Genomic DNA, 8,547 nt, shown 5'->3' with positions numbered 1-8,547 from the left:
CCCCACCAGAGCACTGCGCTCCCAGAATGCAGGGTTACTTGTGGTTCCTAGAGTCTCCAAAAGTAGACTAGGAGCCAGAGCGTTCAGCTTTCAAGCTCTTCTCCTGTGGAACCAGGTTCCAGTTTGGGTTCAGGAGGCAGACACAATCTCCACATTTAAGAGTAGGCTTAAGACTTTCCTCTTTGATAAAGCTTATAGTTAGGGCTGGCTCAGGTGAGTCCTGAACCATCCCTTAGTTATGCTTCTATAGGCCTAGACTGCCGGGGGATTTCCTATAATGTACTGAGCTCCTCTCTCCTCTACTTTCTCTCCCTCTGTATGCAACCTCATCCCATTAATGCATGTTACTAACACAACTTCTCCCCTTTCTGGTAGTCTTGTGCTTTCTCGTCCCTCTCCTCTCTCCTCCTATCACTTCCTGCAGGTTTTCTGGCTCTGGAGCTGTGGAGTCTGGATCTGTGGCTGCGGGTCACCTGCTGCCCCTGTGTTCCTGCTCGACATCCTCTGCTGCAACGACTATTGTTACTAGTCCTATTATTATTATTATTGTTATTATAATAATTAACACTACGACTGTTACCATTAACACTACTATAAATATCTGTACCATTTTTTTCATTTAGTCTATAGCAACATCACCTTTACTGTCTGTACCTCTGTGTGTGTATATTGTGTAGGCTGCCTCCCTCCACTGTGAGATAACTGTTGTTGTGATTTGGCGCTATATAAATAAAATTGAATTGAATTGAATTCATCTTCATCTTCTTCTAAAGTGTGTAAAAGACAAGTGTTATAGGGTAAACTGAGGGTGTCGTTTAGGGTTGAAAAAAAACACAGAACTTCAAGTTAACGGAAGTTGATATGCTGACAAAATTGCTTCATCACAGAGTTCCCAATTTAGTTTTGTGTGTAAAAAAAGTGTAAAATGGTCGATTTAAACATGTGTTTCTACTCACCTTCTTTATCATTTGAAATGATACACTTTGTACAGCTGTTTACTGCAAAAAAGTGCACAAACCCTTTTAGTCAAATCTTCTTTCTGATGTTCACTTATTTATTTGGCCGCATGTTGACAAAACCACAACAGAGTCCTCACCTGATCCAGCAGAAGGAGCCTTACCAGCTCTGTATGTTGCCACAATCAGCCTTTTTCCTTTGGGTCTGTAAACTGGTCTGAATGCACTAAACAGAAACTCAGCAGGAGAGGATCATCTGAACCTTGATCCCCTGGAACTGTCCTCCTTACAATACAGTAAGCTCACTTTGTTTTTTATTGTCTGTGTGATGGCCACAGTAGCAGCCACACATGGAAGCCACAACTCACTGTGGTAACTCTTTCATTTGTTTTGAGCACATTACATAGGTTACAAAATAAATAACTGGACACAGATTTTAGTTTTAAAAACAGTCGATTACAGGTGGTCACACACTACGCGAGCTGATGACTCTGTCACCCGACACTGGTCTCCAAACCACGTTTTGTCAAGAAAACACACGTGAAATGTGAAACGGGAAATGACTTGAACTTACAGAAAAAACATCTGTTGTTTGTTATTATAAAGATAGCAATTATAAAGACAAAGAATCTGTGTGAAAGACTGGATTAGCACACGCAGGTAGCAGGGATTGTCTGTGCTACAGAGAGAGCTGGAGGGGAGTGAAACGTGCAGCCTGCTCTCATTGGCTGAATGTGAATGTCGAGTCGGCCGACTTCTCCAGATATTTGGCATGCTAGATATCTGGCAGACGTCGGCAATTTGTCAGAAATGTGTCAGGGAGCTGTTTTGACGCGTCATTGAGTAATTCAAACATAACGGCTGGCGACCGCCGATCAACCGCAGATTTACTCCTGATCACAACCTGACAGCTCCCAAACTCGCCGACCGGCAAATCGGGCTAAAAATTGTGTAGTGTGAACAGCTTAAGGTGTTTAAGTAGGGGAATGAATAATTGGACTGTGCCATGTTTTTCCATACCGTGGGGGGTGGCAGAGTTTTCCATTTTGGAGCTGTGTTATTTTCTTTGCTATAGTTATACTTTGTTGTTATAATTATTTGATTTACCCTTTGTTCATATTAGGTAGCATTGGCTTAAAATTTGTTGTAGTTATTGTGATTTGTTTATATACCTCCTTTGTGTCAGAATGGCCTGATCAGCCACTATATAAGTTTCCCCCATGGCCTGTGGCAGTTTTGGGGGGGGAGCCAACAGGGGCCAGTTCCCCTGTAACACAGACCTTGGACACCCTATGGGCCCCCTCTGAAGGAAAAGTCTACAACAGCCCTTTTGAATTCACATCCGGCCCAGCACCTAATCTAATATATATGACAACAAAAGGAAACTACATGGTATGAAAATAGCTAAAGAGTGAGCTAAGTCATTTCCTTCTCGTTTGTTGAGTTTCACATGCGCTGTACCGATCACCGCCAATCAAGGCTCAACATAACTGTCCAACCTGCAGCGACTCCGCTCCTGTGTGTCTGCAGAGCGCCTCCACTCCACACACGCGCAGACGTGCACACATGGATCGAAATCAGCCAGCAGATCAGCGGACATTACCGATATTGACGACAACTACGCTCGTTTGTGTAAGTGCCTGGGGCAATAAAAACTTAGAGAGTAAAAAAACCAATACTTTACCAACATACCTGTTTAATAAGCATAAACACACAAAACGCAATGTTATAATCTGCTCAGTCTCTCGTCCACCAGCTGTGTTTTGGTTTTACAAAAGCACAGCGTTAGTTCAGCTAATAACTTATTGTTACAAACAAGCTAATGTGAAAGCTGTCTGTTTTTACATACAGTCTGTGGTTTTTAGTAACTGTTTAGCTTAGTTTGCCAGTACATTAAAACTCAGTTGGTGGCTGTGACAAACCTGCCCTCCTCTCTACCAGCAGAGGGAGGAGGAAAGGAGGTATTGAGTTGTTCTAAACTTCACTCAGTATGTTGATGTCAAGAATATGACTTATTTTACTGACATTTTAGATGTGTTTCCAATGCGATATTAGTGACTTTGCTGTTGTAAATCCTGTTGCTGCTCTAGAAACAACATTCAGTTAATAAAAATGTTACATTCTTTTTTTTAAATAATATATTCAATAATTTTGTAATAAATAGGACTGATAAAGAACTAAACCAATAAGGATTACCAATGCAAGTGTGTCAATAAAATCCTAATGATCCCAACTCAAAATATCCAGCCCATCTCTGTGTTCTGGTTTTAAAATCTGGCCCAATTGAATATGTAATTGAAGAGCCCTGGTCTACAGTAATCATAGTAATATATCTTCCTTGCGACGAAATGTACATAAAACTGAATGCAGCATTGTAGAAAATATTTTGTCCTTGTAATCCATGTTTCCATTGCATGGGTAGCCTTTGGATATTGCTGGAAATTGTTCTCAGTCCCTGTCTTTAAATGGTAAATTATTATTATGACAATTTGATAATGCATTGCATTAAAACTTGCAGTGGTGGGCTTTTAACCTTGGCTCGGGTTGTTGGTTTGATTGTCCTTTGTTACTGCTCGTGCATTGGACGCACGTGGCTGGGTCCGAACTTCGCTGGGAGCAGTATAAGTGCACTCAACTACAATAAAGCTTAAAAGAACTTGGTCGTTCTTGAATTAAAATTGCGTGACTTCTGGTGACGGTCTGATAACTTTTAACAAACAAAAGAAAATATAAAGCAAGTAAGTTGTTGGAAGCGAGGGAAAAGCTGAGGTCATGGTGCTTGGTGTGTGGCTTGAAAAAACAAATAAATCTTCGCGGCAAGTCGGGCCGGACTTCTTAGGGCGTTGATGGGAGACGGAGCACGCTGAGTGCGTGCCGAGAGCTGCTGAAGAGCCGAAGTACAAGCTGCTTTTGTTTGCTGGGGCATGTTTTCCGGAGGGGAAAGTCTTTGTTCCCCAGAGGACTTGTTTCCTTTGAGAGGGAGTGCTTCCGGTCCTTTGACTTTAATGTCTGATTTAAGTTTATTTGCGCGTATTTTAATCAAATATCTTCCCACAATCAAACCTTAATTGTCAAACGGTTATACCATTCTTGGTTTCAAGCATTCGATAAGAGGAAAGGAAACAATTACTTAGTTGTTGTAATATTAGAATCGTTAGGTTACCAGTTAAACACATTAAGGATTTCAGAATGAAAGACACTTATTATATTCTGTACTCAATATTTCCTGGATAATATTGGCTGTTACACATTCTTACTTAGAGAATATAAGCAAGTTACATGAACATGGCATCAGATTACAAACAAATAGGTACAGAGTAACAACTATACAGCAGAAACGGCATTTCAGATGATGGCATGTAAAACTTGTCTTTGTCTTGTCGTATTTAACATTAAATTCGAGCTGGAAAATTAATTAAGTAGCAGAGGATAATATTTCTGTATCATGTTCTTTAATAAGAAACTATATAAAACGGTGGTGAAGCATGGCATTAGTATAACCTAAATTAAAGAAATATCAGTGAGCATTGAACACTGCAAACTTTCTTTATGGATTCTTCTTTTCAACAACAAGGTAATATAACTACTCAAAGTCAAGGCAAGGCAAGTTTATTTGTATAGCACAATTTAACAAGGTAATTCAAGTGCTTTACATAAAAGCAACATAAAATAAAAGTTACAGTGTTACAATCATGGTTAAAAGAGTTAAATGGAAAATAATAAAAAGCTAAAAACAAAGAAAAAGAAAACAGGACAGTAAAAGTTACAGTGCAGTGTAAGTTATCAGTAAAAAGAAAAATCTACCAAAGTCTGTTTTCCATCATTTAAAAAAAGGCTTGTGAAGCAGTTTATTATTTGACTTTTGATTTCTTCCTTTTGTGGGGTTAATTGACAACTGATCCGTTATAAGTAAGTAGTTATTTCATCATGTGAAAAGCTTGTGAGTATGCAGAGCAAAGAAAGTGGCCTGCAACATGTTTCCATCTTTCCCCTTGAAAGCATTTGCTTCTATATTTGAGGTACTGACTGTGGCAGACATTACAACACAGTCAGTTCAATCAGGAGAGACTTCATTATGAGTGAACAAGATCTGTTATTGTCATGTGTGTAATAAAGATATAATGAGAAATGTAAAGAGTCTTCAGAGATAGACTCCTTTGTGACATAATTTTTCAAGTGAAGTCGTGGGTAGTAGGATATTTCCCTTTTTAGGGACATATCCTACCTCTCTTTTTAAGAGAGAAAATAAAAGACAAGGAACAACAAACCAACACAATGATCTTAACCTTACCAGGCCATAGCAGATTTCTACTTCATTATGAAATAAATAAAATTAAAAAACAACTTCCTGTCTGTACTGGATGCTGGACAGCAGCTTACCTCAGCCTGCATGTAAGTTACAGACTATATTAAAATAATCCAGTTTGATACGTTCATTTAGATTGAGTTATGGCCGTTAATGACATGTATAGATACAGACTTCATTATTCCCATCATGAAGGGCAATTTATTTGAGAAGCAAATAGTTAACTGCATCCTCTTGTGCTAATACTAATATTGAACTACAAGAAGCCAGTCACTTGCAAGCCTTTAATTAGAGTTATGTATTTGATTTTTTTGTCATGGGGCCCAAAATTCCTGGCGGCCGCCCTGGTTACATATAACCTAGCTATGTAACACAAATTCCGGATCTGCTGTGCCATTCATCATAAACTTTGGCTTTAAAACTTCATACAAGAAGACCCAAACAAAGAGGCACTGAACGCAAAATAGGTTAGTAACCTGAGATTACTAAACATGTTTAGCTCAGCATTGGCCATCTAACGTTAGCTTGCTTCTTGCTTTAGCTACAACCTATGAGGGGTTAATGCAGACTATCGCAGTCGTTTTGTTACGATGGGTGGCTGAGTTGAGCAGGTTGGAGGACCCGAATGCAGGACGCAAGGCAGAGGAGGTGCAGTGAACCGAGGTGATTTAGTAGAACAAACAGAAGGCGAGCACACTTACTGATTGAGTGGCTGATACAGAGTCCAAAACAAAGGTAGTTCCTAACAGAAATCCAAAGGTACAGGGTGGCAAGACAAGCAAGGCTGGTTACAGGAAGGCAGAGAGTACACACACAACAGACTGGGGGGTAACATGACAAGGGCTGAAAAGAAAGACCACACATATATACCAGGGATAACGAGCAGGGCGGGAGCAACACAGGTGACAGACAAGAGGCTAACGAGGCAGGCAGAGAGAGAGCAGAGGGGAGAACGGAGAGACAGTCAGGCAGAGGGATACTGGAGGGAATAGACATGACACAGGTTACTGAACACATAACAGATCAGAGGAATAAATATAAATGAATCAAGACACAAGCAGACACATCCCCACTGAACTAACACCAACAAGGAAAACAGACCGAAGTGAAGTAAAACACTGAACTGGAAGCTAAGGCATCAAGAAGACAGACATGAGTGACAGACAGAGACGGACATGAGTGAACCCCAAAACACAACAGACTATATAACTGATACTGGACACAGGACAGAACCCAAAACACTAAGACATTAACTGAGACACAGAACGAGGAGCTAAGACACAGAATACAGAACAGACTAAACTAAAATAATGCAGACGAGGAACAAGAAGTAAATACTAACATAACTGAGGTACAGGACTGGGAACAAAGACAAAGAACTAAAACACAGGACCAAGAGCTAAGATAAAAGACGAGACAAACTACTAAGGGCAAGGAACGAGAGAAACAGGCAAATAGACATATCAAACAATGGCAAAAACTCAAACTCACAGGCAAAAAACTACAACTCATAACACGTTTGTTATGAAAAGATGAATGAGTGTTTGTTTGCTTGCCAAACTTGAGGTAGTCGAATAATGTGATCATTTACATCCCGCTGGCTGCCATCACGTTAATTATTAAGTTTGGCAGCAAACAGGTTACAGGTTTATTGTTGATCATGTAATGTTACACTGGTTTGGGTCTGGGGCATGTGTTGACTGACAGTAGTTTATAAGCTATGATTAGTTGTGGCACATTACATGGTTGTGCTCTGTAAAGGAAAAACAGGTTACAGGTTTTATTGTTGATCCTGTAACGATACAGTTTTATTTTAATTAATAATGTGATCTTCTTTAATAAAGTTTACCTCAGAACCAAAAAATCACCAGACACTGACCCAAAACAAACTTACACATGCTCGCCTGCATTTGTGAGACTGGCCCAGTCTCATTGTCTCCGCAAAACCCTAAGCCCTGAGCCCTCACAGACTTAAAGGTACGGTAGAATGCTCATTTTCAGGTTCATACTTGTATTTAGGTTTTCTACTAGTAAATGTTTCCATGCTTTAATGTTCAAAATAAAAATTTTTTTCTCATACTGTCACCTGCTTCAGCACCTCTTTTCACCCTCTGTCTAAACACTCTGTTTTCCTCCTGTCTGCCAACTTCCCAGAGCAGAGCAGAGGGGCGGGACCTTGCTGCACATCGCTGAATCAAGGCCTGCCACGTGAGACAATGATTACTGTAAAAAAACACAACTTCATAACTTGTAATTTGATGGAGAAAACAACTCAATTAGCGGTGCAGCTAGCTTAGTATGGAAGCTTGCTGCTCCAGATGTGTGTTGGTGTTTACACCTCTGACATTAGTACATTAGCTTTGGATTGCTGGTTCAGAACCAGCTGATAACAGCAGTTCCCCTTTGAGGGAACTCGAACTGCGTCAGTGACGACACTATGGGAACGCCTCTGGGCGTGGCAGGGCTGAAATCATGAATGAAACTACTCCAATCCTATTGGCGTTGCTAGAACGGTAGTGTGTGACGGCGCAACTGGAGGCATATATAAGCACACTGGCACACCGGACACATTAGCTTTTTTCTATTCAGCAGGCACTCTGGCATCTTTGAGACTACTCAGAAAAAAAGCAACCATGAGAGGAAGTTTTCTTACCTGGAAGGAGAAGCAGAGGAGATGGCTGGTGAGCAGTTCAGGCAGTGTGTTTTTCCATGCCCGCGCTACATCATGGCTGGGGACACTCATGCCCTGTGTGTTTCCTGTCTGGGGATGCCGCATGCCCAGGCAGCTCTCGAGGGGGATCTCCCCGTGGCTTGGGCCCGGCGGTCGCTGAGGCGGCACAGAGGCGGCAGCGCCGCCTCAGGCGCAGCTTCGGTCATGAGGCTCCCAGCACAACATCTCCAAGGGCATCAGGTCTGCCTACGCTTTTTCCAGTTCCTCGTCTGCTGGCTCCTACTCCCCTCTTCCCCATTCGGGAGCCCGCTTTTCGGCTTCTCCTGCTCGAGGTGTGAGCCCGGAGAGGCTGCGGCTGTCCGGTTCTGAGGAGCTGGATGTGCTCAGCATTATGGAGGAGGAAGACTTCCGGGAGCCGGATCAATGTCATCAGTCAGCGCCCAGCTATGACGAGATCTTGGAGGTGGTGACACGGGCAGTGGGTAAGCGCCAGCTCGATTGGCCGCAGTCTGTGCCAGACACACAGGCTGCCAGTAAGCTGGATGAGCGCTTCCTGCGGCGCCGCCTCCGCACCAATCTATGCCTTTTTTTTGCACAACTCATCATGCAAATCC

Source organism: Micropterus dolomieu, linkage group LG01 (assembly GCF_021292245.1).
Source record: "Micropterus dolomieu isolate WLL.071019.BEF.003 ecotype Adirondacks linkage group LG01, ASM2129224v1, whole genome shotgun sequence".
Taxonomy (NCBI): domain Eukaryota; kingdom Metazoa; phylum Chordata; class Actinopteri; order Centrarchiformes; family Centrarchidae; genus Micropterus; species Micropterus dolomieu.
Note: the sequence above shows the minus strand (reverse complement) of the source record.